Genomic DNA, 16361 nt, shown 5'->3' on the forward strand with positions numbered 1-16361 from the left:
ATCCCAGGAAAATGAACACTTAGGATTAAGGAGATGGATGTTGCACAGTGTGAAGACCTGTTTACATGGATGCTGTCAATATCTGGGCTATGATCTTTCACAATTTTCTGTCACTCTAGGAACCTGGGTAAAGGAGACAGATTTTTGCTAGCTTATTGCAACTGTCTGTAAATCTACGGTTCTCTCAAAGTAAACTAATTCATTTGAGGGCAGGAGAAATGGCTCACCAGTAAAGAGCACATGCTGCTCCTACAAAGTTTCTGAGATCCATGCTCAGCACCCACATCAGGTGGTTCACAACTACCTGTAACTCCAGCTATGGGAGACCCAATGCCCTTTTCTGTCCTCTGTGGATACTTGAGTGTGTACATGTGTGTGCGTGCACACACACACACATACACACACACAATTTTGAAAGGGAGTTTTGGAGAGGAATACACATTCCATCTATCATTATCTGTTAATTTTCCAATTCCTTTACTCGGGGACTATTTTCCTATTTATTACCTAGACTATTTTCTAATTGTACAGTCTCAAACAAACTTATGTAGTTGATAATTCCCTGTGCTTTTAGTGTGTACTGATCTTACTGTGGCCGGAATATTTTGTCATATAAAGACAGTCAAATTCTTTGTTCTATGAGCTGTTTTTATCTTTCAGCTATTTTCAATTTGAGTCAAGTCTTTCTTTTTCCTTTGTACCACTTCATTGGACTTTTACAATATATTGAGGAAATTAGCTCTTACAACAAAAATTGCAGTTGGGTTTTTTCCCAGCTTGTCTTTAATTCTACAACTGTTTTGTAGGAACTTTTCCCCACAAAGAAAATAAAATTATATACTTTGTCACTTGTATTCATCTCCCCGTGTTTTCTTTGTTCCTGTGTTTTGTGTCACATTTATAATAACACCTTTAAATGTTTGACAAGCTCTCCATGTTGTCAAGAATGACAGCTTTATCGCACAACACAAGCTTATCATTACAAGGCCCTGGGTTTGGTCCCCAGCATTGAGGAACAAATTTGCTGCCCTCTGCTCTGCTCTGTGGATGCTGGCACACCCACGCATGCACACACATGCACACATGTGCATAGACACATACACACATGGGAAACATACACAGAGAGACACATGGACACACACACATACATTTCTGTTACCATCCCTACTATGGGGGCTTTGTCCTTTGGGTCACATGGTGTTGTTGCCTGTAGGCACCAAACCCATTGTCTGAATACACTTGTGGGAAAGGAGAGGTCTAGGCAGCAGCTGCTGAGTTGGTTCTTCTGAAAAAGCTGTGCGAAAACACCAGTAGTCAACCTGTGCTTCCAGTCACTGGTGAGAACTGGGCCCTAAGGATGCTCTTAGTTTCAGCGTAGTCTGTTGATCTGAAGGATTTTAAATAATTACATCAATGACCACAAACTCCATTTCTGTTAAGGAAACAATAGAGGATCATTGGCCTGAAACCAATAGAGTCTGTGTCTGACCTTGCTTCCTTGATGACTTCCTGGGTCCCCTATCTGTAAATATGTATGTATGAATCCTAGTATGGACTTAGTGGTAGCCTGATGCAGGGTTCTTCTTTCTTCTCCATCCTTCCCTTCCACCCTGTCTTTTTCTTTCTTTCTTCCTGCTGTCTCCCCAACTTGTTGAGATAGGATTGTATTATGTAGCACAGGTTAGCCTCAAACACATGATCCTCTTGCTTAGCTTCCTAAAGTGGTGGGATTTCTGGTAGGTCTAAGCTGCCTTATATTAACTTTATTTTTTTCCTTATGTTTTCAGTCATTTTTCTTTAATTGTTTTCAAATATGGAAATATCCCTCAAGCCTAGTTAAGCTCTGTGAAGTATTCTAAGAAGTTACAAACACTTTACATTAAGGAGATTCTTCTATCCCCAAGTTCAGGGAGTCCATCTTCTTCCCCTAATTGCCTTCTCTCCAAGCAAGCATTGTCCCCTAAACTCTTAGTAGATGTATGCTGGGTTGGTACAGTCCCCAGTGTCTCTTTACTTTCCCATCACAAGTTCCTTTTTTGGTTTTATTTGTTTGTTTTTTGCTTCATTGTTTCACACTTCTGAGATTTTTGCTTGGGTATAGATTCTAGAACACAACCTTAGTCTCAGACCACATTGCTTTGTTGTTTTATGAGTATTTTGTTTTTTAAAGTACTTTCAATTTCTAAAAACTCCTTTGTGCTGTTTTCTTGCCTTTTGTTTGTTTTTGTTTGCTTTTTACATAATGTTTTGCTCTTGGTGTCTATCCACAGGGTCCTCTTAAAACTCTCTGAGCATAGCAACTATACTTTTAAGAAGCCATTTCTGTTTGCTGAGTTACAACTGGTCTCTTCTCTTGAGGCTCATCAGGGTTGCAACATCCCTGTCTTTTTTTTTTTTTTTACAAGGCCTTTGATTGGGGGGGGGGGCGCGGCGCATTAATGGGAGGGCCAGCTGCTGCTTGGATGAGGTGGGTAGGTGTAACTGGATGTTTCTCTCTTGCATGCCAATTCCAAAATAAGCACTCAGAGGCTTAATATTACTTATAAATGTTCTGCTGATAGCTCAGGCTTGTTACTAGCTAATTCATACATATAAATCAATCCATTTCTATTAATCTATGTATTGTCACCTGGCTCCTGGCTTTACCTGTCCTCTGCCATGTCTTGCTTCCTGGGCAGATGGCTGGCATCTCCTGTGACTCCCTCTGCCTGGCCAGCAGCCATCTGACTCTGCCCTTTTCCTTCCCATAATTCTTAGTTTGGTCCCTCCAGTGTCCACTGAATAGTAGCCCTTGTCCCGGGATGATGACTGTTGGACTTCTCTCGATTGGTGTTCTTCACAAAGTCTGAATTATCCTGTCTTATCTATTGTCATCTTGCTAAACTTTCCTAAAAATAACCAGTCGTTGCTCATTGGGAACAGACCAATGTTTGGGGTCAATTGAAAAACATACTCTGCTAGGTCCTTCTCTGTGTTTCTCCTCATACCACCCTCTCCAAACCCCTTTAGCTTTTGCCCCACTTTCTACACCATGAATACAGCCCCTCCCCTTTTAGTCCACAACCTCCAAACCTCACCGGATTGTTGCTGCACATGAATTCAATGCGTTTTTAAATTTATTGTGTCCTTCTCAGCACTGCCAGACTACACACCTTGCTCCTTTTCAAGAGACCTCATAAATCCTTTCTACTAGTGTAGCATGCTTCCAGTGGTCCATGTCTAGAGGCTTCCCAAAGAAAAACTAAACACGGATGATGATCAGAGTATCTGAGGGCTGCTGAAGATTTGTCCTAACTCCAAACGTCAGGAAGAAAGTCTATCTGGGCAGAGTGTCTTTGAGAGCTAGGACAAACCGGAAGCACTGTGTGCTCATAGACAGCATTTCAGAGACGTGTGTATTTATTTTTAATTAAGGTCTTCAGTGAAAGGGAGTTGGGAGGTTTATCAGCCTCACATCTGACCTAATGTGTCTCCAATTCTCTCAGGGCCATGGAATTCTTCAAGCTCTGAGACTTTTGTTTTCGTGAAGTTTTTCATTGGAGTGGAAATAAAGGAGAGTGTTTCCAGACCATGAATAGCCCCGTCTAGGAGGAGGAGTTTGTAAACACAGAAAGGACCGTCAGGTGAGGACAAAACTGCCCTAAATATGACAGGAGGGTCAAGGTACTCCGTGGAATGGGGAACTCTCTGAGGGAGGGAAGCAAAATCCTTGAAACACATCTTTTCTGAATGCACCCTATTTACTGGTCCAATCTCTTCAAGCACAATCAGACGAGCAACCTAGACTAAGCCTTTTCACCCTGCCCATCACTGAACTAAACTGGGAAAGAAAAAAAAAAAAAGCACCTGTGGGAGGAAGGTTCTTAGAAATGATGGGAAAGCATCCTGTCAAACTTTGGCTCAAACTTCCTGATTCTGTAGTTATGATTTGAATTCCAACCTTTGGAGGTTCAGAATTTTCTCCCCTCTTGGCAAACCACAGCATCCTATTTGTAAGAAAAGAGCTTTAAGAGTGAGTTCTTGGCCATCAAGTCACTGCTAGAAAACAACATTTTGATGAGATAAGTGTAAATGAATCAGAAACACATGGATTAGATTTTCCTCTGAGTACATAGGGGCTCAAAGAGAAAGGGGGAAAAACTCAGACAGCTACACTTGGGCTTTTGCTGATACCGAGTGAAAAATAGTTTTGGGAACATCATCAGCTGCCAACACCAGAATGATGTGGTTGGTTCTGCATGCATTATTGTCACTGTTGTAATTATTATTGTTGATCACTTAGGTAGGCACTGGATAGATAGCTCTTTTGTGTTTTTAATGCGTACCATTCTTACGAAGTGAACTGCCCAGAATCATGAAGGATTAGCATCAAGATTGCACTTGGACACAACTTAACACTTGTTTAACTGCAGAAGGAGGTTTTGGCTTTCCACAATGTGTGAGGAGAAAATTGTAAGAAAGCCCGTGGGTTGTCTAAGATGGGATTGAGTGGTTTTTAGATGTTCTGGGAGACTCTGCAACTATAAGTTGAGCCAACTTCTATGATGCAAGATACCCAGAATCTCTCAAAGTATGCATTGGAGGAAAAGGACATTCAAAAGAAAAAGGACCTTTTATGAAGCATCAAGCAGCATTCTGGTAGATCAATGTTCTTCAATGCATCTTCCTTCCTACTTCATCCCCCAAACACCCTGTTGTATTTTGAATGTGAAACGTTCTCCATAGGCTATTATGTGTCAACACTTGGTCCTTGGCGGATGGTGCTGTTTTCCAAGGCTGTGGTATGTGAAGGTGGCTGTGTCTCTCTCTGGAGGAAGTGGGTCACTAAGGGTGAGTCTTAAAGTTTTATAGCAAAGATCTACTTCTTGTCCAAACTCTGCCTCCTGAGTGTGGGTGTGATGCAACAAACTACGGCATCCTCCTACTCCCGTACTTTTCCCACCACGCTGGACCACATCTCTCATTAAACTGTAAACCCAAACAAACACTTACTTCCTTAAATGGCTTTTCCTGGGTGATTTTTCATCTCAGCAACAAGACAATACACATATAATCTTCCAATGTGCTGGAAGCTGTGCTCGTATTTGGGTTGTCTTTCCACATGAAATATGTTCTTTATGTCATCCAAGGCCAGTTCTTCTGACCGTTTTCTTGACTGAGACTGTGCAATATGTATGTCACCAGCTGCACATGACCATTGACCACTTGAAATGGATCTCGTCTGAACTAAAGTATGCTAAAAATATAAAATACCCGTATGAAAAGCAAATGAAAAATACCTCAGTAATTGCTTACAGTAACTACATGTTGAAATGATATATCTTAAACATAGGATGCAAGACAAATAAGGCCTCTCCATGGAGTTAGTGTCTACTGTTATTAGTGCATTTGTTAGGAAATTAAAAAGTATATATGTGGCTTGTATTATACTCTAGACTCAATGTCCCCAGTCATCTCAGGGACATTATTATTTTTCTTTATTACTTTTCTGTTGCTATGATAAAATACCCTGGCAAACAAGGCAACATAAAGAAGGCAGGGTCTATTTTGGCTTAGAATTCCAGGATATAATCTATCATGGTCTTTGACAGCAGCTAAGTCATGGTTGCAGGGAATTGAGGAAGCCAGCCTCTCTGTCTCTCCAATTAAGAAACCAAAGGAAATGGATGCCGCTACTCAGCCAGCTTCCTGCTTTTTATTCCATCTAACACATCAGCTCTGGGAAAGATGCATCCACATTTAGCGTGAATCTTCCCACCTGAGTTAGTCTGATCCAGATAATTCTTCATCAACTTCCCAAGAGGCTATCCTGAGAAAGGTTCCCACAGATGTGCCCAGCGGCTTGCCTCCCAAGTTCTGTCATAAATCATGCCAAGCTGACAATAGCATCCATTAGACTATTCTAAAGCTCTCCTTTCTAATATTTAGATTTTGGCTTCGACTTGCCCCTCTAGTCCAGATGATTCCATTAGCTTCCCACTTGTACAAATGGGCTACCCCACCCCTTGCCATGCTGACCTACTTGGATATGGAGATTTCACTTGGCCACCCCTTGTCAGCAGAGCTTGTGGAGATGACTAAGACATTAAATGTCTGATGATACCATCTATACACTCACGGCTGTAAATGCATTCTCCCTTTTCTGAATTTCCCTTCTGAATTTCAGGCTATCACACTCCACTGTTTACCTGACACCCATGAGGTATCCTACAGAGGCCACAAACATGACCAAATCTATATTACTATTGATTTGCCATCTCAATAGATGGCAGATAGCCAAAGAATAACTCAAGCCAGGTATGATTGGAGACACAATCCATGGGCAAATACACTCAGGTCTCTTCATATCTAGGTCATCACTTAGTGGATGGGAAAGGGGTCCTGGGAGGAAGCCTCTACGAGTGTCTCAAGCGTCTTCTGCTACTTTGAGAGGGGAAGCTGGTGGTTCGAGTTAAATAATGCCTCCTATTTCAAGCTCTGGGAACAGATGAGAATGTGGAGGGGAGAAAGACAGACAGATGTGAGGACTTAAGACTCACTGACATTGATAAACCAGAGAAAGTGAGAATAGTATCGGATGTTGGGAAGGAATGCCCAAGGAGGTAAGAGGAAAATTAGGAGTGAGCAGGGTTAGCCAGCTAGCCAAGAGCTATATTTCCAGAAGAGAACAGTCCTGTGGAACCCTATAAACGAGGTAAAATGGAGCCGTGGGAGTATCTACTGAATCAGGCTCCATGGACATCAGCTGGGAAATGTAAGCATGGTGGGAGTTGTATTGTGGTTTAATAAGGATCAGGAGAAACAAATAGGCTGAATAGATTGTTTATTGGGGAGAAACAACTTACAACAGAGACAGATGAACACCAGCAGGTTCCTGGTCCCAAGGATGCCTCCAGATGTTCTTCTGTCCCCAGGCTGCAAGTAAGAGAGCACTCCAGGGCCCCGTTCCCAGACCTAGTTCCCCCAGGTAAAGTCTGCCTCTGTCCCCACCCCGGTGAGTGTGGTCAGTGTCACAGGTGCCGCGCAAAGTGAATATCTCAGTACAGAGTGGAGTGACAAATTACTTATGTAGATAATTATTTTTAAATGAGAAAAAGAAAGAGGGATGTGGATCATGTCAGGTGCTCTTCTTGTTGCTTTGACAACCCTCCCCAATCAACATAAGAGAAGGAAGGTTTTGCTTTGGCTCAAAGTTTGGGAGAGACTGTATCTCATGTCCCGGCAGGGGGAGTTTGAGGTTGGTGGGCACCTACAGTCAGGATGCTGAATGCTGGTGCTCAGCTGGCTTCTTCCTTTCTCACTTCTATTCCATCGAGCACCCTTGCCCATAGGAAGCTGTCACTCATATTTAGGGTGGGACTTCAGGTCAGGCTCTCTAGAAATTCCTTTATGCATCGTTCTACTTTCCTTTCTGTTGCTATGGTAAAAATCTCTAACCAAAAGCAACTTGAGGGAGGAAAAGGTTTATTTCATCTTATACTTCTAGGTCATAGCCCATCGTGGAGGGAAGTCAGGAGACTGAAGACGTAACTATGGAGGAGTGATGGCTTATGAACAGGCTTCTGCTTAGCTAGCCTTCTTAAACATCCCAGGCCCACCAGGCCAGGTGCTACCCATGGTAGACTGAGCCCTCCTACATCAATGGATGATGAAGACAATCCCCTCACAGACATGTACAAAGGCCCAACTAAACAACTGAACTCTATTCCCAGGGGACTCCAGACTGTGTCAGGTTGACCAATAAAGCTGTCTATGACAAACACCCAAAGATATGTCTACAAGGTGCTTCTTAATCCAGTCAAGTTGACAGCCAAAATTAACCATCACCAAGGGAGTTGCAGAGGTACATTTACTCATGGGAACAATCTGGAAATAGATGGAGAGATAAATGGTACAAGGACGACTAAGATCCATGCCTGTCCTTCCTCTAATATCAGAGCTTTTACTATCCATTTATAGAGCCATGGTCCCATGGCTCTTGCAAACTCCTTAGCCATCTTGCAATAAGCTTCAAATGGGTGTATGGATGGCTTCAAGACAAAGGAAAGGCTTTCTGCCCTTCTTTTGCCTGACATTCTTGTGACCTCTCCAGATGCTTGCTGGAGTTATCCAGAACTGAACAGGGACAGCTCTGGTCTGATAAAGGCATCCTCCAAAAACTGGCCCAAAACCTGCCTGCTTCCCTTTGAACACAGTATAAATGCTTCTATGGTCCTCAAAGGTTAATCTATTACCACAAGTCAATTAAATTTAGGGACCATTTGAAAGATTAAAAAAAAAAAAAAAAAGCACCCAGTAATAACCAGCTCAGCAAACACCATGATGGATTTCTGCAATTTCCTTTAAGTTCACGGTGTTGCATCTGATGACCGAAGGCAGGCTGGTGCGCCTGCCCACTGGCATCAGAAGTGTGAGTGGGAGATTCGCTTTGTTACATAAATTATTTCTAAAGCACTGGCCTCCATTGCTTCCCCTTCTTTCTTCAGAAGGGGGTTTGCCCACTGGTAATACATTTAACCCTTTAAAAACACAATCAACCTCCTGTTAGCAGGGAAGATCCTCTTCCGGCCTGGCCCCAGTTCCCTTGTAGCTAGAGTCTCCACTTTGAAACTGGGCTGTTTCCTCTCCTGCTACTCACTTTGGCTTGATTTGTTCGGCTTACCTAAGGTCACTGGAGAATTTTGTATAGATTATGGAGAAAAGAGATGCTCGTCTTGTCTTTCCATCATTAGAGTGTTTTGCTCCAGAGAAAGGCCAGGGAAGAAAGCCCCAGGTCCTGACCTTTTTATTCTTAAGTTTTGTTCCTTGCTTACATTTTTTTAAAAGATGTGTGTGCGTGCATGGGTGTGTATGCACGTGGACATCAGAGGCTAACCTGTTCTTTGTGATGTTCCTCTGGAGCCACCCATCTTGGATTTTTGTGATAGACTTACTTTTGTCTGGCACATGTGTCATATGCAAGGCTGGCCAGTAGGTCCCAGGGATTTGCCCATCTGCATCTCCCCAGTGCTGTGAATTCAGGTACAGGTCACCACACCCAACTTTTCTCCATGGGTTCTTGGCTCGAATTCATGCTTGTACTTCAGGCACGTTTCTAACTGAGCCGTCCCCAGCCTGCCCTGCTCTTTTCTCTGGCTCCTGCAGAGCTTATTTCCTAGGTATTTTCAAGCACCCACTCTGCCTGTGTGCTGTACAGGGCACCACGTCTGACGTGGTTTTGAGCCACGTGCTCCCTGCCCTCTGGGAACCCGGGCCTGATCTGTTTTAGTGGGGAGTGAGGCGAGGTTGCTGACACAGTCATTTTAGGAGATTTCCTTCTCTGCACCAGATTGCTCCGTCTCATTAATGACAGGCTCAATTTCCATCATGTTCCTTGATGGGTCTTTGCAAGGCATCCAAGAGGAACGCTTCCTTCCAACACGGAATGTTTCTGCAGATAGTCGCTGTTTGCCAACTCAGGAGCATAATGAAGTTAATTTTGAGATTTGGAAAGAAAGCAAACAAAAATACACTGCTGATCCGGAGAGCAACCACAGCTATCTGAGCCATTTCTTTAATGAGTAAATTAGCTCATTAAGTCATTCACACTGCCCCATTTTCCATCTAGAACTCAACAGCCGAAGGACTGTGGTTTTAGATTTGCAATCAACAGGCTGAGTTCGAATCTCCCTTCTACCGCCTAAAGGACTCAGGTGTTGTGAAACCTCCCATTACACTACCTCATGGGGCTACTGGGGAAGCAGATGAGCTAATGAAATGTGGGGTCATCCCTCCACAATTGCAATCCCTCCCTCAGAGGAGAGGACTGAAGAAAAGTGAGCCCACTCTCTGCTGGTTCCCCAGCCCTTGCCCACTGCAAGGACCATCAGAGGAGACAGGAAGCCTGGTCAGGGCAGGACTCACTTCATTGATCTGAGCAAATGTAGGCTTCAGGGGTAGGGGCAGGGCTTCAGCGGGAGAAGTTTGATGATAGTGGGTAGAGAAATTAGTGAGGGCCAATAGTGTTGTTTTTAATCACCAGTTACCAGGCAGAGGTTACTTTCTTTCGCACCAATGAAGCATCGATATAGAAAGAGTACAACCAGAGATAGGTCTCCAAACTCGAGGCAGGCTTGGGTCATGCCTTTAGGCCTGGTCCGGGGACCATCCCCAGGCCTGATATCCCCACAATGAAGAACATACGAGAACTTTAGGAGAGAGGAAAGTACCACACACACACACACACACACACACACACACACACACACACACACACACACACGTTATTTCAGAAACAGATGTTAACACAAGATAAAAATCTTAAATTTACGAGGAATTTTTTTCTGCTGAGTTTCTCATTTCTTCTTTGTTTGTTTCTTAGGGAATAATTAACCAGATAGAAGGAAATGCCATTATTAGATTGTGGATTGACAGAGAGGTGGGGAGGTGCCAACCCGGCATGCTTAGAAAATTGGGTTTCAGGACTATGATTTGTTTACCTACCCCACTGCCCACATACACACAACTGTCTAGCCTACTCTTGGGCAAGGATTGACCTAAGTGTGACTTTGGCTTGACAAGGTGTCTTTTATTTCTAACTGGAAGCTCAGCTTTGGGCATTGGATCCTAACACATAGGGAGGTGATCCAGGACCCTGTTTATGTGCAATTAAGAACAGAGGTCTTGAAGAAAAGTTCTCAATTTGTAGCTCACAACCCCTTTGAGGGTTGAATGATCCTTTCATAGGGGTGGCATATCAGACATCCTGGATATCAGGCATTTACGTTACTATTGACAACAGTAGCAAAATGACAGTTATGAAGTAGTCATGATTGGGGGTCACCATGACATGAGGAGCTGTATTAAAAGATCACAGCATCAAGAAGATTGAGAACCACTGCCCTAGAGAAAGATGAGGTTATCAAGAGCCACACTCCACTCTTGGTTTGTTCCCTGTGAAAGGCATTGCTTTGTCTCTTTCAGGAACTGGCAAGGCTGTCTTGGCTGTGCTTTGTGAAATATGCCATATGTATTTCCTATTGGAAATTTAAAGTGACATACACATATTATACATACAGAACACTCATCTTTACATATATTTACATCTTCTTTCAAAATCTCAACTTTGAACTGCTGAGATGGGCTCAGAGAATAAAGACATTTTCTGCCAAGCTGGACAACCTGGGTTAGGTTCCTAGGGCTCACATGATGGAAGGAGAGAATAGATTCCACAAAATTGCCTTCCACATATGTGAGTAACGCAGCATGTTCACACAAACTAAAAATTAATACATGCAAATAAAGTTGAATGTCTTTATTTTTTTTATTTTTTATTTTCTTGCTTGCTTGTTCTCCAGCTGGTGAGTGTTCAACGACTGGCCATGTGGCAATATTCAATTATAAAAGAATTTCTCAAAGAGTGGTCCACTAAAGATTGGCCTTTGAGAGAGAGTCATTTATAGTGTTTGTTAGAAATACACAATCCAAGATGGTGAAATGGTTCAGGGGGCAGAGGCACTTGCAGGCAGGCCTTAATCCCTGGGTTCCTGAAGGTGGCAGGGGAGTACTGACCCTTGAGAACTGCTCTTTGACTCCACACACACACACTGTGGCACATGCAATCAATTAATGCAATCAATTAATATTCAATCATTTGAGAAAAATCTCACCACTCTACCTTTTAAATCCATCAAATAAGTTTCTTTGAAGGTGGGTCTTGGAGCCCCCTGAAGGGAAGTGTGGGGTGCACTGAAGTTGGATTTTTCTTGAATGACTTTCCACAGGCGTTTGGGAATATCTATTGCTATTTTCCAAAGCTTAAGCAAGGGCTAGAACTCCTGATTTGATTTTAGACAGCATGACCAACTCTTATTAAGTCTACATTAATCCTGAACATTCATAGATGTACACCAATATTTATTGTAGTCTTCTCAGCCAGAAGGTCATTCATTCCCTGCAAAACAGGAGCCGAGGAGATCTGCTTTTGTCCGACCATCCTTCAGATGTCAGCCATAGGCCTCCATCCCATGCTGCCATTGTCCAATCCCACCACTGTTATGAGTACTTTCCCATCAGCCTGGTCCCAGAGTTACATCAGTCCCAAAATGACACACAGAGACTCTGTATTAATTATGAAGCTGTTGGCCAATTACTAGCATTTCTTATTGGCTAGCTCTATCTTAAATATTAACCAATTTCTATCAATCTAAGTGTTTCCACATGGTTTTATCTTACTGGAGAGAGGGTCTGGACCTCTTCTCTCATGTCCTACATCTTGACTTCTCCCAGAATTCTCCTTGTCTCCTAGTCTTGCCTATCTTGCTTTCCTACAGAGCTTTATTCATTAACCAATACGAGAAACATATTTACAGAATAACATCTCCCATCATCTCCTCTTTTCTGCCTAAATAAAAAGAAGGGCTTTAACTTTAACATGGTAAAATATATAACAAAACAGTTATCAAATAAGTTAACAATATTTAGTCCATTAACTTTATCAAGAATTAAAGAAAATATTCTATCTTCTATCCTATCTTTGTGAGACTAAAGGCTTATATGTAACTTATCTTTAATCCTAACTAAGGAAAACTATAACCATAACTATCTGTCTTCAACTCCATCAAAGACCACAGAAGTCCAGTAAATAAACTCTAGAAATGGCAGAGACAACTCACTCGCTACTTGGACAGTCATCCAAAGTTTTTCTGTAAATTGGCACATCCATCTTTGGCCCATAGGCAATAGTGTGTCTGGCCAACTTGTCTACAAAGCAGGAAACTTTAAACTGTCCACCTGTATTGGCAATTTGTCAGTCACTTTTCTCTGTGTCCTGTAAAATGTCTAGCAGATTCTTCATGAAGCAGGAACCCTACAGCAATGTCCATCTTGTTTTAGCAGTCACTTTTCTGTAGATCCTGCATGTCCAGTTTATACAGCATAAAGTCAAACAGTCCAGACAAGAGCAATATCTTGCCTAAATAGCTAGTCTTGCCACATTGGAAACAAACTCCATAACGAGTTTCTTCAATGTTCATCTTCCTTTCTGACACAGGTGGTGTTGCCAGGAGCAATTGGGCCTCACTGTTAAGAAAAACCCTAAACAATTTTAAATGCCATATTCTGTAGGTCGTTGAAAGGTTTCAAGAATGCCTATCCAATTGAAATATATCTCTATATATCTAGAAAACCTAACCAACCTAACTATAAGCTTTAACTGTCATAGGTAACTACCTTCAATCTGTACCTAATTATACATTACATTTTTAAATGAGCTATGCAAACACAATATCTAAATAAACAGGAGCCTCTGGGACATGTTCTTGCTGTCATGATGGTCTACCTCACCACAGGCACAAATCAATGGAGCCCAGTCCTATGGACTGAAAGTTCTGAAACCATGTGGCAAAATAAATGTCTACTGATTAAAGTTCTGTCAGGTATCATCATGACCAACATACCCACTTGTAGTTTTCTTTACAACCAGGTCTCCTATGACTAAAAGAGATATAAGATTAGTTACTATGGGCTAAATTCAATATACTATATTGACCATTCTGCCTAATAGCTGGTTGGGTTTTTTTGTTTATTTGTTTGTTTTGTTTTTTGTTGTTTTTGTTTTTTAGTTTTTGTTTTTTGGTTTTGTTCCTTTGTTAAAGGTCTGGAACCTCTCTAGAGATATAAACCTTGAGACCACACCTTCAAAGGCTGACATTTGCCAGTTGCTATGCTCTGAGTTGTCCCATCATGTCTGGAAAGTATGAAAGGAGAAAATGCAGGCATGACCTGGTGACTGCTTCTAAATAAGAGGCATGGCACACCATGCTCTTGAAGTCACAACACTGAACTCTGAAGTGGTATGAGTAGCCATAGCTGACCTGCCCACAAGTCTGCTTCTTCTGCGTAGAGAGCCTGGAGGTCGAGCGCTCGCTGTCCAGTCCGAGGCAATGTGCTAACCAATCAGTCAATAGGCTTCCCCTGTGTAAGTGGTTGCTCATGTGCAATAAAGCAGATGCTGGACCTAACTTGCCTCTGGAGTGATTCATCACCACACTCTTTCCTGACCCATGACATTGATGTCTGGTGGGGAAGACGCCTTGGTAACAATGCACAGTGTATCCATGCTCCCTACGGGCCACAGTCTTCTCTGGCCATCACGTGTCTTCCCCATCCTGTTTCCTTATTCATGTGCTCTCCACCAATATTTCATAGCCCCATGTTCTCATCCCAGAGGTCTCTGGGCTGAGCTGTGTATGTATTGCAAGGATTATAGCTTTTCCTTCTAAGCTATGACCTAGACTAAAATCATGCATCTTAACCTCCCCCCCCACCATGAGCCCACATCCATTTTTATTCTTATTACCACGATGTGAGGCTACACGGTAGGGGTGGAGTGGAGGGGTGGGGGGGGGAAATAGGGTGTGCACGTGCAGAGGGCAGTGAGTTATTTCGAGGCGCTAGAGAATTAAGAACTGAAGCTATGGTTCAAAGCAGGACACTTATCCCTTAGAAATAATGGGATGTATGCAGTAACATTGCCTAAGGGTTGAGGACAAGGCTTGGTGGACACAAAATGACCATTTCCCCATGTGCCATCAGCTTGTACAACTAATTCCATACTGACCCAGCTGTGTTATTGGGATAGAGTTTCCAATAGCATCTAACTTGGCTAGGATGGTTTAGTGCCAGAATGGTCAGGGGAAAGGGGTGATTGGAGGAAACTATTCCAGTTCTGTAGGGCAGGAAGCTGCAGCCAAAGGGAGAGATAAGATGTTTTTTCCCCAGGGATATGCTGCTGGCCCAGTTTGTCCTAGCCACGAAGGCTGCAGGAGTACTGTCAACTGACCTGCCCAGCCTCCACGTGAGCATGCAGTAAAGTTCCCTTTGGAGATCCTGCAAGGAAATCTCTAACTACTATAGGAAAGGGTCATGTTTTCTTTCCTAGATGAACTTCCCAGTACAGATCCAGACATGCCTTTGGCTGGTTGTCATCCAGTTGCTCTGATATTATCTGAACACACTTGCTTCTTGGCTAAACTTAACTAATTTATGCTTGAGGGATAAACGCCAAGACCAAATGTAATGGTTGCCACCCTCAACCAGAAAGGACATTGTCACCAATCGATGTGGAGGCTGACTCACAGCCATTCTAGTGCGGATCAGCCACAGAGCACCCCAGCTCAGATGGATGCATGAAGAGGTCCCATGTGCTATCTACTGGTAAGAATTTCAAAACACATTATAGACTTGTGGAGTTTGTGGTACTTTGAGTCCTTATGAGTAAGTTCTTCCTTGAGATAAGGCTAGCCTTCTCTAAACATTGCATGACCTGTATAGTGAGACTTCTTCATGGCCACTGGCCATTCATTCCTTTCCTGCTGTGGACTTCCAAGCAGAGCACATATGGTGACTCGGAGGTAGAGAGATGCACACCAGACTTTTGCTTGAATGCCCTGCAGAGGGCTGACTGGCTGATGTGCTGACAGCCACACATGCGTGCTCACTTGGTCTATATCACCTGATTAGCAATGGCAGCAGCACTGGGAGAGAGCAGGCAGCTGTTGGAAGCGCTGCTCATTGTATCATGAGTGACACGAAATCCCGGAGTTGACAGCTAGCCCACGTAGCTGAGGAGAGGTGAAAGGCTGGCTTTAGCTCATGCATTCCAGCACTGTGCATGGATTAATCATGCTCTGAAAGAGCTTCTCATCCTTGTATTCTAATTTTACAAGGAATCATATGAGGAAGAATAGAGTAGCAATTAGTGAATGCTTTGGGTCTTCTGTGCAGTTCTTTACAAACCATGTCAGTGCCTCGATGGCTAGTATGGAGAGGTGTTTTGTTGTGTGACATATTTTTTTTTCTTCTTTGCCTCTCAAAAAAGGGACCAGAAATTTATAAGTTGGTGTTGGGTGGGGACACTAGTAGTTCTTTTCTAGGACGCTTCATCCTCATCCTAGGCCCGGCCGGTGGCAACTCCTATCAGGAGTCCTGAACAGCCAAAAGCACAGGGATTATCTGGTTTGGAGTCTGACACACAGAGAGAAATTCTTGCAGGAAGTCTTCATACTGCAGTTGTTACCAAAGAAGAAGGAGGAGGAGAAGAAGAAAGAGAAGAAGAAGAAACCTTCATGCTACTTAATTTTAGCAATGAGAGCTAGAATAAGACAGTGTCAGCAAGAAAAATCAACCTGGAAATAAACAATCTCTATAAAGTCTCGGGAAGCATGGAGAGAGTTTAAAAATATTTTAACAGAATTGCTATCAGATAAAGGGACAGGATGCAGGAAGCTAATGTGCTAAGGGCAGTTGAGATCTGAGCTGAGATGGCAGTGTGCTTCAGTCTCTGAAGCCATTAAGAAACAGAATCTGGAGGATCAGACGTT

This window comes from Phodopus roborovskii, unplaced genomic scaffold (genome assembly GCF_943737965.1).
Source record: "Phodopus roborovskii unplaced genomic scaffold, PHOROB, whole genome shotgun sequence".
Lineage (NCBI taxonomy): Eukaryota > Metazoa > Chordata > Mammalia > Rodentia > Cricetidae > Phodopus > Phodopus roborovskii.